The 10,110-nt window shown below is 37.3% G+C and overlaps 1 long non-coding RNA gene across 1 annotated transcript; it reads left to right on the forward strand.

Annotated features, from left to right (window-relative positions):
• Nucleotides 1-1,368: 1,368 nt before the first annotated feature.
• LOC126369742 (uncharacterized) lies at nucleotides 1,369-9,883 on the forward strand. The gene is made up of 2 exons (XR_007566754.1): nucleotides 1,369-1,602; nucleotides 2,318-9,883. It is a non-coding gene; the product is annotated as an uncharacterized LOC126369742 (long non-coding RNA).
• The last annotated feature ends 227 nt before the right edge of the window (nucleotides 9,884-10,110 follow it).

A 10,110-nucleotide genomic window follows, 5' to 3' on the forward strand; every position in this document is an offset into this window, starting at 1 on the left:
CGTAGAGTTTGCCTCTCACTTTGAGGTCGCAGGTTGGAACCTACACGCCTAAACCAATGTATGTCGAATTTGTTTTCGTATTCATGTTTGGATCATAAATGATTATCACGTGCTCAGCAGTGAAGGAAAATATCGTGAGGAAAACCGCTTTCCCGAGAAATGCATTTTCGGCGGTATGTGACCGAACTTGCATTGGGCTGGTTTTCCCTTCGCGGTTGGAAGGTCAGACAGGCAGTCGCTTCTGTAAAAAAGTCGGTCCTGTCAAATCTTCAGGTTAGGTAAGCGGACCCTGTGAAAAACGGGACAATGCTAGGGAGATGATGATTCTCACTATTACCAATATTGACGTACTTTTCTCACTATTACCAAATACCAACTGAATAAAAACCAAAATTGAGTAATACAAAAGATTTACTTTCTGAAATTAAAACGCTAACAACACATTTATCCAGTTTTATTACACTATAAACTTAGAGTACAAATCATTCCACAATAAGACCAAAGCCAAAAAGTGGAAATTCGCAGAGGTACGTAACATTTTATCTGGTAATCTAAGAAAATAAGGCGCGGTTGAACATTGTCTGTTATCGCACATTGAGGTGCACTTGCGGCACACGGGAAACGGCGCGGTGACATAGCAAAAACAGAACAGCTATATCAATAAGTACTTCTTCTTTCTAACACTGTTGGATTGAACAAGAGATTTCCACTTTTCATTGAAACCTTTGCAGCTGGATCCCATGACATGCCAATGTCTTTATGAAAGTTGTAGTTATTGGCCGCTTTTATGTATATAGGTGAAAAATAGAATATAAGGCCTGCTAGACATAGGTTCATCATCTCACTAGCATTGTCCCGTTTCTCACAGAGTTCGCTTACCTAACCGAGAAGATTTGATAAGTCCGGTTTATTACAAAAGCGACTGCATGCCTTAACTTTCAACCCGCGAAGGGAAAACCAGTCCAATACAGGTTAGGTCACATACCTCCGAAAATGTATTTTTTTGGAAATGTGGGTTTCCTCACGATGTTTTCCTTCACCGCTGAGTACGTGATAATTATGTATGATCCAAACATGAATTCGAAAACAAATTCGACTATCATTGGTTTAGGCCTGTGCTGGCTGTGTGTGCTCTAGATATAGGATATAACTTAGTAATTAAAGCGTTAGGAGTTTGAAACGCTCGACTGCGTATATTACCTTACGATCATCGTCGTCATCGACATCACGGTGTAGCTGAATAGAAAATATCATTAGAACGTTAAAAGTTCCACCGGAAGTCGTATGGAATTTACCCACTGTTTTCTCTCTTCTATGCAACAGGGAAACGGCGCGGCGTGGCGAATAGCCACGTAAACCGCTCTTATAGCACGCGAGTGTGCCACAACCAACATTCCTGTGCTGATAACTATTACACTAACTTGTGACAATTGCTGGAACAAATATGAGATTCAAAAGTAATTCCGTGCATGTTCTCAAACGAATGGAAAGCTTAGAATGTGTTGAACCACGCTGGCGTATCGTAAATTCGACAAGAAAGTAAAAATCTTTTTATTCATCTTTGGACACAGTTGGAAAAGCAGATACGGGTGATACTTTAATGTAAGTATAAACATTACTATCATCTCCCTATCCATCCATAGGGAAGGCCCGTGCCCCAGCAGTGGGGACGTTAATGGGCTGGTGATGTGTGGTGATGTGATAAACATTACTATAGGGTCGATAAATGTTTAAATGGTAGATAATTCATCTTGCGATGGATGTATTCTATCTCATTGGGATACAATCGTGAGCTTATGTATAATGTACTTTTTCATTATTATTATTATTATTTTTAATGTTTTTTCCCCAATGTATGATGATACAATTTAAAAGCTTAAAGGAAGACATCCGAGTCGTGCCATTTTTCAAAGTCTTTAAAAAATATATAAATATTTATTGTGTTTTATTTTTAATAAACTTTGCCAAGATTTGCGGTTTAGAACCTCTGATACTTTTCATCATCATCATTAATTTAAGAGCTACAATTTTTAGAAAGTAGTCGATGTGGGAAGTAGACATTTTGGGAGTTGCCGTTTTGGAAAGTAGACGATTTAGGACAGTGGTCCTTTTGGGAAGTAGACCTTTTGGACCGAAAGGTTTTCGATGTAGCATTCTCCATTGTTCTCCATTGTTGCCAATTCTTTCACTTCCTTATGAAACTCGACGTTCACCTTCTCTTTAGTCTGTTCCATGTAAGCTCCTTAACTCTCTGTCTCAGCTCTTTCTTAGCTTTCTGATACTTTTAATCTGTTAATTATTTTTTTCCCGTTTATAGGAACGTCTCAGCAAAGCAAGACAACTCGTTGCCAACCGCCCGGTCGGTGCCAACTAATGGCGGCCGGTAAAAGCCCGCTGTTCTATTTACGTCAGCAGACGAACGCGACCTGTCTCGCCGCCGCTTTCCCAGTTCTTATTTTGCAGCTCATACTCCTTGTTCGTACTTTATATTCTATTCAAGTCAACCAAAGTAAAGATGCAAGTGCGTAACGGCTTCTGTAGTCGTAGTGGTTGAGCGTTGGGCTCACGATGCGGAGGTCCCAGGTTCGAATCCCGGTAGGAAAATATCACAAAATTCACTGTGATCTCTAGTTAGGTTAGGAAATTACAGGCTAGTCACCTGATCGTCAGGAAATAAGACGATCCATTAAGCCGTTGGTCCCGTTACTACTTACAGATGTTACATGAGCCATGTCAGGGTCCTTTGGCAGCTTAATAATATCCCTGACATCTGGGTTGATGAGGTTGGTGATGCAACTCATAACCCACACGATAGAAGAAGAATATTCAATGCAAGTAAATAAAAAAAAGTAGCTCGGTTAAAGTTGAGGAATTTCTTGCGGCGCACCTTTTTTCCTCCGTTCTGATGCGGTAATACATTCCTACCTATAGTAGTGACAGAATTGTTTGATAGAACCAAATACAGAATTGTTGTTCTCTTATTTCAAAATAAACTTTACGATTACCACTGTACTAAAAAAAAAGACTATATTACACGTACCCTAGCGACTGTTCGTGTTGTACATTGATGGCTATTAATAGTTTGTCCTTTTTTTACCCACGACGGAACGGAGCAGCGTATAGGGTAGGGTATGTGCGTTTAGGGTGAGAGATGTTTGTTTGTCTGTGCGTTTGTGCAAAATAATGTTACCACCTATCTTCTAAACTAATGATCCGATTTTGATGCGGTTTTCAATAACGGGTTTGTGTTTGATGAGTTCATGTTATAAGATAGGTATCATGGCTGTAACTCACTAGGGGGCTCCACAATATTAGTACAAAACAATTCTATGCAGCTTAAAGTACAACATGAGACTAAATATATAAAATAAAAATACTATAATTTTCATGAATATTCTTCACAAAATTCCGCTTGATATCTCTGATAATCATGGTCTGAATCACCCCTAAAGTTTTCGTTACTGTGTCACTAATACCTTATTTACGGTCACGAGTACTAATATGTATACACTTTGAAACCATGTCACATTAACTTTTTTGACAAATTAACCCATAAGTCTCATTAAATGTCAAATAAGAGAGTGCGACAGGGTTCTAAAGTGGGTACATGATATTGCTCATGACTGTAGATACCCTAACTATTGATAGAAACTGTGTCGTCTGTACTACTTTAAGAAAGAAACAAAGTAACTTCATCTAATAATGTTAAATGTTCCTTTTTATTTCATTGCACTGGTAAGATTACTCTTTTTAAAGCGCTGCGGAGAATACAAGTTATATTATTCAACGTAATCGTAAAGGTAGGAGTATTTTAATACGATTCCTTTCAATGTTACGTTAATAGAGATACGTGTTTTAATCTTAGATGTATCTTTGGCTGCGACGAAGAGAAATTCCTCAGTGAAGAAGATCTCCCAAAAAACCAGCGCCGTGGCAGCGCATAATCAGGCAGAGGGTTTAATTTATTATTTATTAATCATAACCTGATGACTATATCCCAATTAGAGTAGTCATAGGTACATCCGTCACAAGATTAACTAAGTACCCAAACCACACCCTGTCATTTCATACAAAAAACCTCATTTAACACAGACACTTTGACGTTATCATACACGCGCATCTGTGTGTGTGACGTCTGACGCCTATACGATTGATGACTAAAGTAAGACAGAAGGGGGTGAGGTTAACCTAGCTCAGCCGCTAGTGGGGAGCGGAGAGTTGCCGTTCTATACGTAGTATTCATTCCTTATTCTATGGCTAAACTATAGGTACCTACTACGTTACCATAACCTACTTATCTATTATTAATTTATATCTGTTCACTATGTAACACACCGATTTTTACAACGCATCTAATCTAAAAAGCAACTGTAAATAAAACAAACATACGCAAACACACTCGTAATCGCGACACCGCAACCAGCTAATGCATAAAACCTCATGCAACTCGCTAACAAAATCTGTCCCGACCGCGATGCAGTTACTTAATACAATTTATGCAATTCCAGCCGACACCTACAGTGAAAAACCGCGAAAGAGCAGCTCGAGGCTCGCGTGCTACAACCACCGTAACTCTAGATAAATGTTTAATGGACACATCGCGTTACTCCGGATACATTAAAAGCTAGAACGTTTAAAATTTTCCACGTTTACATTTGGTTGCGTTTTGTGCAGATAATAATGCAGTAACTCGTTTTGTTGGCCTTTTAGCGGCGCCTCGTGGCCATTTTAGACTAGTTACTCTTGTTCAACGATATTTACGTGTTGTCGACACTAAATTCGCACGGTAATGTGTGCCAATATTTTAAGATAACGGCCATTTTGGAACTGAAAACAAACTTGTGTTGCCATTTTTCAAATAGGTAACCGTATCGATAAGTTCGTAGTAGGTAAATAAAAATACTTATTTACTCACTGAATACACTACAAAATTGAACGTCGAATGAAATTTATAATTGATTCGGAACAAAGACGATAAATTGCATTGAGTTCCACGTGTACCAAGTTTTTTATTATTTAGTAAAAATACTTACAATTTTTCTTTTTAAGTAGGAACTTGCTTTTGTTACATCCTAGTCTCCAGTATTTGATCTCATTGTTGTAAGTTATACAGATGTTGTATGTAAGTATAGCAGTTAAGACCGTACGTCTCTGTTGTTACAGTAATGTAAGTTATATGCTAATGCACTATAAAAAAAATGTACTACCTATACTTATACAAGCAGAATTATTTTTTATTCATCCTTAATACATTCATTTCACCATATTAATGGCATACTTATTTCTTTTATACATAATTAACGTTGTACCGGGTGAGAGCCTTCAGTGCTCCCCATTTGTCCGGCCGAGTAGTTAATACCATCTGCGGCAAATCTACAATAAGTCTCGTCAAAGATATATATATATACATAATATATATAAACAAATTACGGTTTATAAATTTTCACAAAACTATGCATTGTAAAATGTGAAACATTCAACTGAATCGAATTCATACTGATAGTATAACTTCGAAAGTATGTACCTGTCTGTCTTTTTGTTACCTTTTCACGCTTAAACCAGTAGACGGATTCAAATGGAATTTTGTTTGAAAATAGTCTAAGACCCAGAAAACAACGTAATAATAGTTTGTCTCGCCAACATCATACCTTAAAGGGATGAAAGGGGTTGAAAAGGAACTAAAAATACGCGTGAACAGGCAGAGCTATTAGAAATAAATGTAAACTGACAAACATTTAATTCATTATTACAAGCCAGAATGCGATCGCATCACGGGAAACTGCAATCAGAACATTACTAACAAAATGAACCCGATAACAAAATAATGCAATAATACATTGCAATTTGCAATTACGCCAAACACATAATTTGGTAAATAACTTCATTATGTAAAATTACAGATGTTTAAATGTTAATTGTAATTAATAAAACACCTCGAATGCCATTACCAACCATACATTTTACAATTCGATTAATTGCGCTCAAATAGGCTGGCTTGTTTTCTCAAGTTTTGTACCTCAGCGCATACCATTTGTCCGGCCATTTGCGGCACATCTACAATAAGTCAATTCGATTACAAATCAAGTCGAAAAAGTCTGGCTAGAACGGGATTTGAACCCGTACTCTTGTCAAGGCGCGTCGAACGTGGTAATTATTAGTGATGTTCCGAATATCCGTATCCGTATCCGTATCCGCGGATATCCGAGATAAAAGAAAAATCCGTATCCGTGTCCGTTACTTTTCACGCAGATCTTTTACGCATCTTTTTCAGGTGATTAAGTAGAATTATTAAATAAAAAACTATAAAATTCCATTCAGATTGTTATTATTTCTTAAAATCAAATATTTGGCACCTTTATATTGCAAACATTTAGATAGATAGATCTTTATAATGAAAGCAAGATAAAATATCACTTTTATAACAATGAAATAACTAAAACTTTAATCTTTTTATTGACACCAATCGAATGATATCGAATAAGAAAATAAAGATCCGTATCCGTATCCGTATCCGCGGATCTTTACACTAAATATCCGTATTCAGATCCGTATCCGCGGATATACATTTTTAACGATCCGGCACATCACTAGTAATTATCAGACTGTGTTTTCTCTTTGTGAGTTAAATACATTTTGTTTTTATAACGGGTGAGTACCCGTGATTAAGCTTGGGGAAACTACCCGCAGCTCTTGTCAAGCCGGAACGAGCCTGTTAACCATTACACCAACGGGTCCTCCTCCTGTCCATGCGAAATTCTTTCGATCTTATGTATCGTTGTTGATAGCAGATCTGCGGGTTCAAGTCCCGTCCGAGTCACATTTGTGTTTAGATTTTAATTAATTTTCTCTTTGTGAGTTTCCCTAAACACGAGTGAGTGCTATTAAAACAAAACTCTATATGTATGATTTTACACAAATGAGGTAGACTTCCGTAGTCTAATTATCGACCTTTGACTTATAAAGTACACAGCTTCAAAAGTTAATTAGATACCATCAACAGTAGACGGCTGATTGCTGACAGAAAATTTATTATTCTTAATTACAGATAAGCAAATTGAACGCTCCAGTGATTAATTCATTCCGTTCACACTTTGAAGGGCTTGTCCGTCGGGAGTCGAGGGCCTTAATAGGGGAAAAACTTGATCGTATTTCGGCCGTCACCCTTCGTTAGCCATATAATTTCAAAACTTCGCGGCAAACTGAAAAAGTTACTTAATACTTTTTGTTAATTTCTCTTTAAGGCCATGAATGCGTTATACTGACAGTAAATTTGAAAAGTAAGGTTTATCTAAGGTCGATTGCTCATTTAGTCGGAAGTATTCATTGAGTTTTTTGTAATAAAACAGTTCACGGTTAACAGGGGATTAATAAGGCCACATTGAATTAATTCATCAATAAAAGCAATATTGCTATTTGACATTATTTGTTGAAATTGCGGAATTACTTTTATACGCGCAAATGTCATACTAGGTAGGTATCAGGAACAAAATCTTCGTGTTTCTTAATTTTATCGTAGACAATCACATCTAATTTCCCTTGTATCAATAAACCAGTGTTACTAGACAACCAACAGCGGGAAAAGACCGCGAATGATTATATTCATAATCATTTCAAAGATGCTCACAATGGGCGTCCAGTAAAATTACATAGTTTAAGCCCATTACAGATACAAAGACACTGTAAAACGGTTAAATAACAGAAAGATTTTTTTTGTACTCACAACCATAAAAATGTTGCTGTTCTGTAGCATTCCGTAAGAAAAATTAAAAGCTTCTTTAAACAAAAGCCGGCAACGTCGGGAACGTAATTAAATGCGACGTCCCGCGGGAAATCCGCGGTGGACAGGGCCACACTCAGGCGGGGCCGCATTATACCAACTATCATAATACCACGGAATAGAAGACAGAGTTTGGAAGGGTCAGGTGAGCGCGAAAAGTAGTAGTTCAACTTCAACTTTGCACTCCACTCGTCCACAAACTTTACGACCCATGGAGCTCCGCGAAAATGTATTAAAGGGTCGTCTTGCGTATTATGACCTGCAGGGCAATAAGTCAAATATCGACTGTGACAAGGACATCCCTCCTTATCACAGGAAAGCTAAAAACTTCAGTATGATCGGCTGTTTCTGAAAAAAATACTTTTGTATGCAGTGTCTTACGAAAAGTTATTATAAAATTGCAGCCCTTTACATAAAATATATATTGCTATGGAATTATAAATGACCATGGAATTTGAGTAGTAGACCTAACGTAGTTATCTGTTTGCAGAAGTATTAGTAAAAGAGAGTAGGGTTGAACCAGCGACAGCGGTTCTCACAGAAAATACGCGTTAGGGCCTTTCTATCTTATTTCTTGTATTCCGTGCATAATACACACACACTCACACATACATACTTACATTAAGATTACACCCGACATATCCCTTCACACCACTTTCGCACACAACGCATAACATAAAATACTTTATAAAATATATGCATACTAACGTTCCATCTCACCCGCGATCAGCCGATCTCATCCGCGTGGATTTCGATTTTGGTCTCTGAAAAATATGCCTATTGTCATCCAAATCGGTCCAGCTGCTTAGAAAACAATTTCGTATTCAGTGGTAAATTTAGGGCCAGACATGCCAAATCACCGAACTCTTATATGATGTGTAATAACTTGTAATACAATAACTACATAACATTTTGTATCCACATTAAATATGTGGGACATCGTTAGTTTAGTCTGACTTCATGTTCCCATTGATAAAAAGTTTTAAGCCACACAGCTGTGACTAGTGATGTGCCGTTGTTCCTAAAGTGGGTAAGTTCCTGTTAAAAAACTCTTCTTTTACAGGAAAAAACAATTCGACTGAAACAAACTCATATTAGACAAAACTATTATTGTTATTTTTCTTTAACTTGAACAATAGCGAAATGCCACATCTGTGAATTTGGCCACCGAACAGCTGTACAGTCCTGTATTCGCAACGTAAGACCGGTTTGTTGATGAGCGACTACATGTAGCAGCCTACTACTGAAGGTCAATGTATGATTTCTGTTTGGTACCTACCTGTTTTCTATTATAATTAAGTAAGCACCTCGGTGAATGGTAAAGATTTCTTTTGTGTAAGTTCTTTAAATGTAATAATGTAAAAGCGTGGCGTATGCCGAAGAAGAAGGCATCGAGACAAACCTGTTTAGGTTTAGCGATGTTTGTAAACCAATCTATGTGTAATTTATGAAGTGTTATAAATAAAAAAAAGGTTAATGTCCGGATTGCCCTGGGCCAAGGCGTTAAGCATCCACATCGCGCGAGTAACCGGCGAGTACCAACCTCGATTGGTTCTCGACAGTGGGACTTTAAACATTTGCGGTAGTATGAGTGACCCTATCCTAAAGACAAAGCTAAAGCTCTTTTACATAAATTTTGCGCCTTCTTACTGCCGTAAAATGTACCCAAAGGAACTTTCCTTAGGATGCGACAAACAATACAATTATAAATCATATTGGAATTTAAATCGACTTCGCTTCGCCTAAGTTTTAAACTGACAGCCAATATAAAAGCGATAGAGCGTCGGACATAACTTATTTATTACGATGTACGATAACCATAGATCTGGAAGATCGCCAACTGGGTGTTCAGCACACTTTATTTGTTTCTATTGCTTCAGTTTAACATTGCCAAGGCTTTGGTGGACAGCCTGCATTTATGCTCTCTTAGATTACAATCAGTATATCGCACTTAGGTATATATGGTGATAATTACGTCACACATCAACACGCTTGGTGTTGTATAGTATTGTGTATACATTCTATATATACAAATAATACATTATTACCAATATAATATTTATCATATATAAACATAAATAAAATAAAATATATATTTTTTTATTATTACTTTTTTATTAGGTATTTGAACATAGGTAACGTAACTTCCCCACTCCTCTCAATCATCGCCTGCTATGTTTAAGTCCCACGTAATAGGGCGAACCTATTGCCGTTAACGGGGCACAGATCCTGGAAACCACGTCATATCAATTGGATTGGAATAGATATACATCTATTTATAATTTTAGGGTTTTTGTAATTTCTCAATGCACACTGAGGTGGACGTTGCCGGT

The sequence above is a fragment of the Pectinophora gossypiella genome, chromosome 9 (genome assembly GCF_024362695.1).
Source record: "Pectinophora gossypiella chromosome 9, ilPecGoss1.1, whole genome shotgun sequence".
Classification (NCBI taxonomy): Eukaryota; Metazoa; Arthropoda; class Insecta; order Lepidoptera; family Gelechiidae; genus Pectinophora; species Pectinophora gossypiella.